Source organism: Zea mays, chromosome 2 (genome assembly GCF_902167145.1).
Source record: "Zea mays cultivar B73 chromosome 2, Zm-B73-REFERENCE-NAM-5.0, whole genome shotgun sequence".
In the NCBI taxonomy this organism is placed as follows: domain Eukaryota; kingdom Viridiplantae; phylum Streptophyta; class Magnoliopsida; order Poales; family Poaceae; genus Zea; species Zea mays.
The window spans coordinates 128,514,323-128,522,046 of NC_050097.1; positions in this window are offsets into that span (position 1 = coordinate 128,514,323).

A 7,724-nucleotide genomic window follows, 5' to 3' on the forward strand; every position below is an offset into this window, starting at 1 on the left:
CGGCCACCGAAGCCAAGGAGCCGACTCCCCTTCCGAATGTTGAAGAGTCAGCCATAATGCCGGAAATAGAGAAAATAGAAGAACCAAAGGCTACAGAAACAAGGACATATGAAATTTTAAGTCCTTCAGCAAAAGTTGAAGCACCACAAAGCCAAAAGGGTCCAGCAATGACCCCCAAAAGAAAAAGGAAGGTTAATGTACTAGATGTTTTGGAGACAATAAAATCTTCAAGCACTACTCCGAAGAAAATTGTTGAAACTTCCGAAGTGCAAATTGAAACCTTTGGTGCTGAAGCTTCAAAGCACCAAGCTAAGACTGAAGCTGGGCCTTCAGAGCCCGCCAAGGTGAAATCCTTGGAAGCCAAAAAAACAGAAACAGCAGAACAAATTTTGGCTGAAGAAACTGGCACTGCCGCCCCCGAAGCATTTTCCGATACTTTCGATTATGTTTTACGACATGCTTCGGGGAAAAAGTTGACTGAAAAAGAAAAGCAAGAGGCTCAGTTTTATGCCCAAAAACTGAAATATCCAAAGGGGCATTGATATTCAACGGCAGCGGAGAAGAAGACTTCTTGTAATGTCTCCCTGACAGCAAGGAGATTTCTGTCTGTCGGGAGATGAGCAAGAGCTTCAGATTCCCAATATTAGAAGACGGGCTCTCGGTGTTATCAAAAGACGAGTTGGCCGACAGCTTGTCGTACAATAGCTTAAAGGTGCGAAAATGAGGTCTTTGTATTATTTCTTGAAATCAAAATTTTTCATTTGCTTAAACTTATTGACACACACACAATTTTTGCAGGGCCTTATACTTAGCAATGCCCTCAGGGCTCAAAAAGATGCTGAAGACGAAGGGTGTGTTATGGCCCTAAGCAACCTTCGTTCCAAAGTAATTGAACTAAGGAACGAAGGTTTAGAAAAAGATAAAATATTACACTCATTGGTGAATAGAATAAAAGAAGACGAAGCTACTTTCAAAGCTCAAGCTGAGGCTCAGAAGCGTGAAATTGAACATCTTCGGAAGCAACTAGCCAGAGCTAAAGAGGAACGCACACTTGAAGAAACAAAACGAGAAATTAGTGAACAATGGGCAAATCATTTGGAAAAAAGCGTTGAAGAGCTTCGTGCATCCAAGAAAAAGTGCTATGAAAAATCCATAGAATGTGTTAAGAAAATAAGAACCAGCTTCGGCAGCGTTGGCGCATTTTCAAGTGAGGAGAACTTCGTAAGGGGTGAACCCGAAGGCCCAATTGGATGGATCAGCCACGAAGCTGAAGCTTTTGAAGAAATTTTGAATAGTCGTGGAGACATATGTGCCTTTTCGGGTGCCAGGGGGATTGCTACTATTTTGGAGAGGAAAGGCTGTGACCATGTGAAATTCTTGGCATAATCCGAAGCCGCCTTATCCTCTGAAGATATAAAAGACCCCTTGGCCGAAGCGAGCCTGGTCGGTGGAAAATTTTTCACCGACATCTGGGACAATGGTGGCCGGGAAATGGCCCAAGAAATTATACGAAAAAGCGAAAAAGGCATTCATGACGCTAGAAAAGTAGCAGAGGCCGCTGAGAAAAGTGCGGAGCTCAAAGGGCAAATAGATATTGACTAGTGGTTTTTGGCTCTTTGTTGTAACTTTTTGATTTCGAACTTGTTTACGGTTTGTAATAGTAATATAGCCGTATCTTCTCCTCCCTCAGAACCTGCCAAGCCATCTGCGGACCCCCACGCGAAGGGGGACGACGAAATTAGGAAAATGGCCGAAGCCATCATGGATAAAGTTATTGATCAGCTACTAAACGAAGCTGCATAAGTAGTTCTAAGGGAAGATTAGATGCTATTGTAAAAACATTTAGAATGTAATGTTTGTTGGGAAACATGTGTAATATTTTGTAACTTTGAATGTAACATATTAGCTCTTTATGGTTCTATTCTTTACGATGCATGAAACTTCATATACATACTGTTTTTGAGCCTTCGGCGAAAAAACACCTTCCCTTCTTTTCATGCTTCGTAAATAATATCTGTGTTCTCATAAAATCAGCAACCAATCCTCGTAAAATCAATAATCAATAGATCTTTTCATTTCAGAGTTTGGCGAAGGTATAATTCCTCAATAGCTATTTTTTGTGCCCTGTCACTATTTCTTCGAAACAATCTTCGAATATCAATACTGAGACCCCCTTCTTGCGTTGTTGATGCAATATGATGTATGATGTTATGCTTATGCAAATGATGTAATGATGTGATGTTATGCAAAATGATATTTGCCGAAGATCGACGTTTTTTTCAATGCAAGCCTCCCTTAGGAGCTTCTTCGCTTTTACTTTCAGCGGAATCAGCGTTTATTTTTCGCTGTAAGCCTCCCTTAGGAGCTTCTTCGCCTTTTACTTTCAGCGGAATCAGCGTTTATTTTTCGCTGTAAGCCTCCCTTAGGAGCTTCTTCGCCTTTTACTTTCAGCGGAATCAGCGTTTATTTTTCACTGTAAGCTCTGCATTCCCTTCGGAACGACTTTTGAGCAGAAAACTTACGATGCGCTCCCTTAGGAATGACTTTTTGTTATTTCGAAGATTCACCCCGTAACCATAGGTTCTTATGCTTCGGCAACATTTTTGGACTCCGTTATTCTGTGGAGAAGGTATACTTGTACTATAGCAAAGTCGAAGCTATTACAAGAAATTGAAAACGACAATGAAAACATTTAAACTTTCAATAATTGTTCCTTATTAAAAAGAAAATGATATTGAATGCAAAAATTGCTGTGGAGGTAGGATATTTGTCAATAAATGTGCTTCGATTCTGGCACAGTACTATTGACTGTGCGAGCTTCGGACTCTTCTCTGAAGTCTCGTTGGTGTTGAGTTTGCTGACTCCCTTCTAGCTGCTGGCCTCATTGCATTGGTGGTGGAGGTGGAAGCTGTTGCCAAGATGCCTGAGATTGACTTGCCGAAGCAACAGAAGCTGCAGGGTGGTTACCCACATACTCTGGGATATAGGGCGAGTGGTACGAAGCAGTATGCATGACTTGCTTCGGCTGAGTCTGTTGGGCTGTAGCTTCTGCTATTTCTTTTTGTTTCTGGATGGTGACATGGCACATCCTGGTGGTGTGGCCCTTGTCTTCACCACAGAATAAGCAATAGATTTTCCTTGGCTGATCCCCAAATCTTCCTCCGAAGCCCCTGGCACCTCTGCCCCTTGGAGTTGGAGGCCGAGGATAACTCTGCTGCTGCCTCGAAGCCTGGGAAGCCTAGGAGGAATATTGCGGCCTCTGCTGCTGGCTTCCCCTGTCATCATTCTGGGTGGAATGAATTGATCTGACATGTCTAGGATGAAACCTCCCTCCGAAGCCCCTGGCTATTTCGGAGAATCTATAAGCTTCCTCCCTTCTCTGTCGAAAGTCATTGTCGGCGTGGATGTATTCATCCATCTTCTGAAGCAACTTCTCCAGAGTCTAAGGGGGTTTCCTGGTAAAGTACTGGGCTGAAGGTCCCGGCCGAAGCCCCTTGATCATGGCCTCAATGACAATTTCATTGGGCACAGTTGGCGCTTGTGCCCTCAAGCGTAAGAATCTTCGGACATACGCCTGAAGATATTCCTCATGATCTTGGGTGCACTGGAATAAGGCTTGAGCCGTGACCGGCTTCGTTTGAAATCCTTGAAAGCTGGTGATCAACATATCCTTCAGCTTCTGCCATGATGTGATTGTTCCTGGCCGAAGAGAGGAGTACCATGTTTGTGCAACACTCTTGACTGCCATGACGAAAGATTTCGCCATGACTGCAGTATTGCCACCATAGGAAGATATTGTTGCTTTGTAACTCATCAGAAACTGCTTCGGATCTGAATGGCCGTCGTACATGGGGAGTTGGGGTGGCTTGTAGGACGGAGGCCAAGGTGTAGCCTGCATTTCTGCTGACAGAGGAGAAGCATCATCAAAAGCAAAATTTCCATGATGGAAATTCTCATACCAGTCATCTTTGTTGAAGAAGCCCTCCTGATGAAGCTCTCTGTGCTGAGGCCTTCGGTTCTGCTCATCTTGAGTAAGATGGCGAACTTCTTCAGAGGCTTCATCTATCTGCCTTTGCAGGTCAGCTAGCCTAGCCATCTTTTCCTTCTTCCTCTGCACCTGTTGATGAAGCATCTCCATATCTCTGATCTCTTGATCCAATTCATCCTCCTGAGGCGTTGGGCTGGTGGCCTTCCTCTTCTGGCTTCAGGCCTCTCGAAGAGAGAGGGTCTCCTGGTTGGGATCTAGTGGTTGCAGAGCTGTAGCCCCTGTTGCTGAAGCTTTTTTTGGCGGCATGACGAAGGTCTATGCTTGCCGATGGTGTTCAAAACTCAAAAAGTGGAAGTGAGTTCACCGGAGGTGGGCGCCAATGTTGGGGACTTGTTCTCAAATGCTAAGAATTAAGAACAAGGCAACATAAAAAGTGTTAAATATTAAAGTCCTTCGTCCTTCAAGACATTATGTCCCTTCGGATATAATGAATTCCGGACGAAGATTGTGAAGGAAAAACCTTCGTTAGCACAATAAATGGTAAGGAAGAATTCATATATGAAATACGAAAAATAATATAAACATTATCATCAACTTATTTTTATTTTCATTACCATATCCAGAATAACAAATTATAAATGTACCTTCGGTTTGACGGAAAGTAAGGGTACAGGCGTGATGCAAAAAGCGAATGCCAAGTCCACGTGAACAGTACGGGGGTACTGTTCATCTATTTATAGGCAAGGGACGTAGCCCATGTAAAATTACATTCATGCCCTTTACATTTGCTAATAACTCTATAGTAATCCTTCGAGGTCTAATTTGCCTTTTCATCTTTAAGTCGGTTCCCCTTTTCTGCTGTCATGTCGAAGCTTTCCTGCGCACAGCTTCGTGATCACCTTGTCCTTCGTCATAATCATCTTTCGTCTGGCTCAAGCTTTGTCTTAACCATGCTCTGTATGCTCATGATCTGAATCCGAAGATACCTGTTCACATATTTCACTTGGAAAACATTGTCAAATCATGTTTTTGAGGACCTTCGGAAGCCGAAGGCCCCCAACAATGCCCCCTTAGCTATAAAAGGGGAGGCATGCAACGTTACAAGGTGGACTCACTCAGACCCAAGTGATTCAAGACACAACTCAAGCTCTCAAGCAATACAACACACAATGGAGTAGGGTATTACGCTCCGGCGGCCCGAACCACTCTAAACTCTTGCGTGTTCATTCCCACATCTCGCAACAAGCAAAACGCTTAAGCCCCTCCACATCTTAGGACTTAGGGCGGTGCACTCCGCCACCCGGCCGGAGAATTTCCTCTCTGACATTTGGCGTGTCAGGTAGGGGGCTAGGCATTAGGTTTTTGCTTGTTTCCTCGCTCAGCATGATGGTGCAAATCGTTGACCACCGCGTCGAGACTTTGGTAGATTTCGTGGTGGAGGGAGAAGCTGCTTCTTCCACACCATAGGTTCCCGACCGCCATGTGCTGGGCACTGCTGCTGTGCACACTGCACGGCAGCGTACGGCTGCACATACATCCCGGACTCCATCGAGGGCAACTCTGGAAGCGTTGTCAGCAGCTAGGGAGTTGTTGCGACACCCTCCAGGCTCCACGGCTTCACCAGGGGCCATGAAGCAATGGCTGGACGATGTCGACCGACTGCTCGGTATGACACATTCTACCTCGACCAGGTCGAGGCCACGGTCATCCCGGCGCCAACACGAGGCGTCGGCGTCTGTGCGCTCACCCTCAGTAAGGGGCGCACAGACCAACGACCTCCGGGCAGAACTCGACCGCAGGCGTGCGAGAGAGGACGCTCGGGTCTCTTTGGAGAGGGCGCGCGAGCGCCGCCAAAACATCGGTGGCCGCAACCTCGATCAAGACTTCGCTGTGGTAGCGCCGCAAACACCAATGGGCGCCCAGTCCCAAATGGGTGTCCCCTTGGTCGGCGTGGGCTGCGCCGCTCTCGCGGATCATCTTCGCGCGGCATCATGGCCACCCAAGTTCCGACCGCACCTGCCGGAAAAGTACGACGGAACGTCAAACCCGTCGGAGTTCCTGCAGGTGTACGTCACCGCCATCACGGCAGCAGGTGGAAACACCGCTGTGATGGCGACATATTTTCATGTCGCCTTGTATGGACCTGCCAAGGCTTGGCTCATGAACCTCACCCTAGGGTCAGTCTACTCCTGGGAAGAGCTCTGCGCGCGGTTGGTTGCAAACTTCGCCAGTGCTTACCAGCAGCACGGTGTGGAGGCCCACCTCCATGCGGTGAGGCAAGAGCCCGGGGAGACTCTCCAGGCGTTCATCTCCCGCTTCACCAAGGTGTGAGGTACTATACCTCGCATTTCCAATGCTTCCATCATCACGACATTCCGACAGGGAGTACGTGATGAGAAATTGCTGGAGAAGTTGGCCACGCATGACGTGGAGACTGTCCCTACGCTCTTTGCTCTAGCCGACAAATGCGCTAGAGCCATCGAGGGTCGTGCATGGCACTCGGCCCCACAAACCGGGGTTGCCACTGGCGGGAGATTGCAGCCGGGCTGCATGATGAAAATCCTTGAAGCCGAGCGATGGCAGAAGAGCGCCAACGCCCACGAGGTCGCGCTCCTCCAACAGCAGCAAGAAGAAGACAAAATCAGCAGCAGCACCTGAAAGGGAAATGTGCCCTTGGGCCATTTCTAAATGTTTTGGTGATTTAGTGTCCAACACAAGTACTTAAGTGATAAACTATGCCGAATTGTGGATAAGGTGCAAATCAATATAAAGGTATGATTCTAGACTTAGTACATTGGTTTTTGTATGCTAACATGTTTGTCTAAGTGCTAGAATCAGAGAAAATTCAATTGGAAAAGCTTGGCTCGAAGCAGCCAAAAGTCTGCTCAGTCTGGGTGCACCGGACTGTCCGGTGGTGCACCGGACAGTGTCCGGTGCGCCAGGCTAGCTTTGGCGAACTGGCTGCTCTTAGGACTTCGACGGCGGTGTACGGCTATAATTCACCGGACTGTCCGGTGAGCCAACAGTCGGCCGGGCCAACGGTCGGCCGAAGAATCCGCGCCCGACGCGTGGCAAGTGCCAACGGTCGGAAGGGGCACCGGACTGTCCTGTGTGCACCGGACAGTGTCCGGTGCGCCAACGGCTCCAAAGCGCCAACGGTCGGCTTCGCCAAAGAAGGAAAGAAATCCGCACCGGACAGTGTCCGGTGGTGCACCGGACTGTCCGGTGCGCCAGGCGACAGAAGGCAAGAATTGCCTTCTTGAAATGCGCTCAACGGCTCCTAGCTACCTTGGGGCTATAAAAGGGACCCCTAGGCGCATGGAGGAGTACACCAAGCATTCTCTAAGCATTCCTAAGCATCAAGACTCCGATTCCACGCATTTGATTCTTTGTGATAGCAACTAGAGCTTCATTTGAGTTGTGAACTCGCCGGGTTGTGTTGTGAGCTCTTGTTGCGACTTGTGTGCGTGTTGGTACTCTGATTTCGTGTCTTGTGTGCGTTGCTCATCCCTTCCTTACTCCGTGCTTCTTTGTGAACATCAAAGTGTAAGGGCGAGAGGCTCCAAGCTGTGGAGATTCCTCGCAAGTGGGATATAGTAAAGTGAAAGCAAAACACTGTGGTATTCAAGTGGGTCTTTGGACCGCTTGAAAGGGGTTGATTGCAACCCTCGTCCATTGGGACGCCACAACGTGGAGTAGGCAAGTGTTGGACTTGGCCGAACCACGGGATAAACCA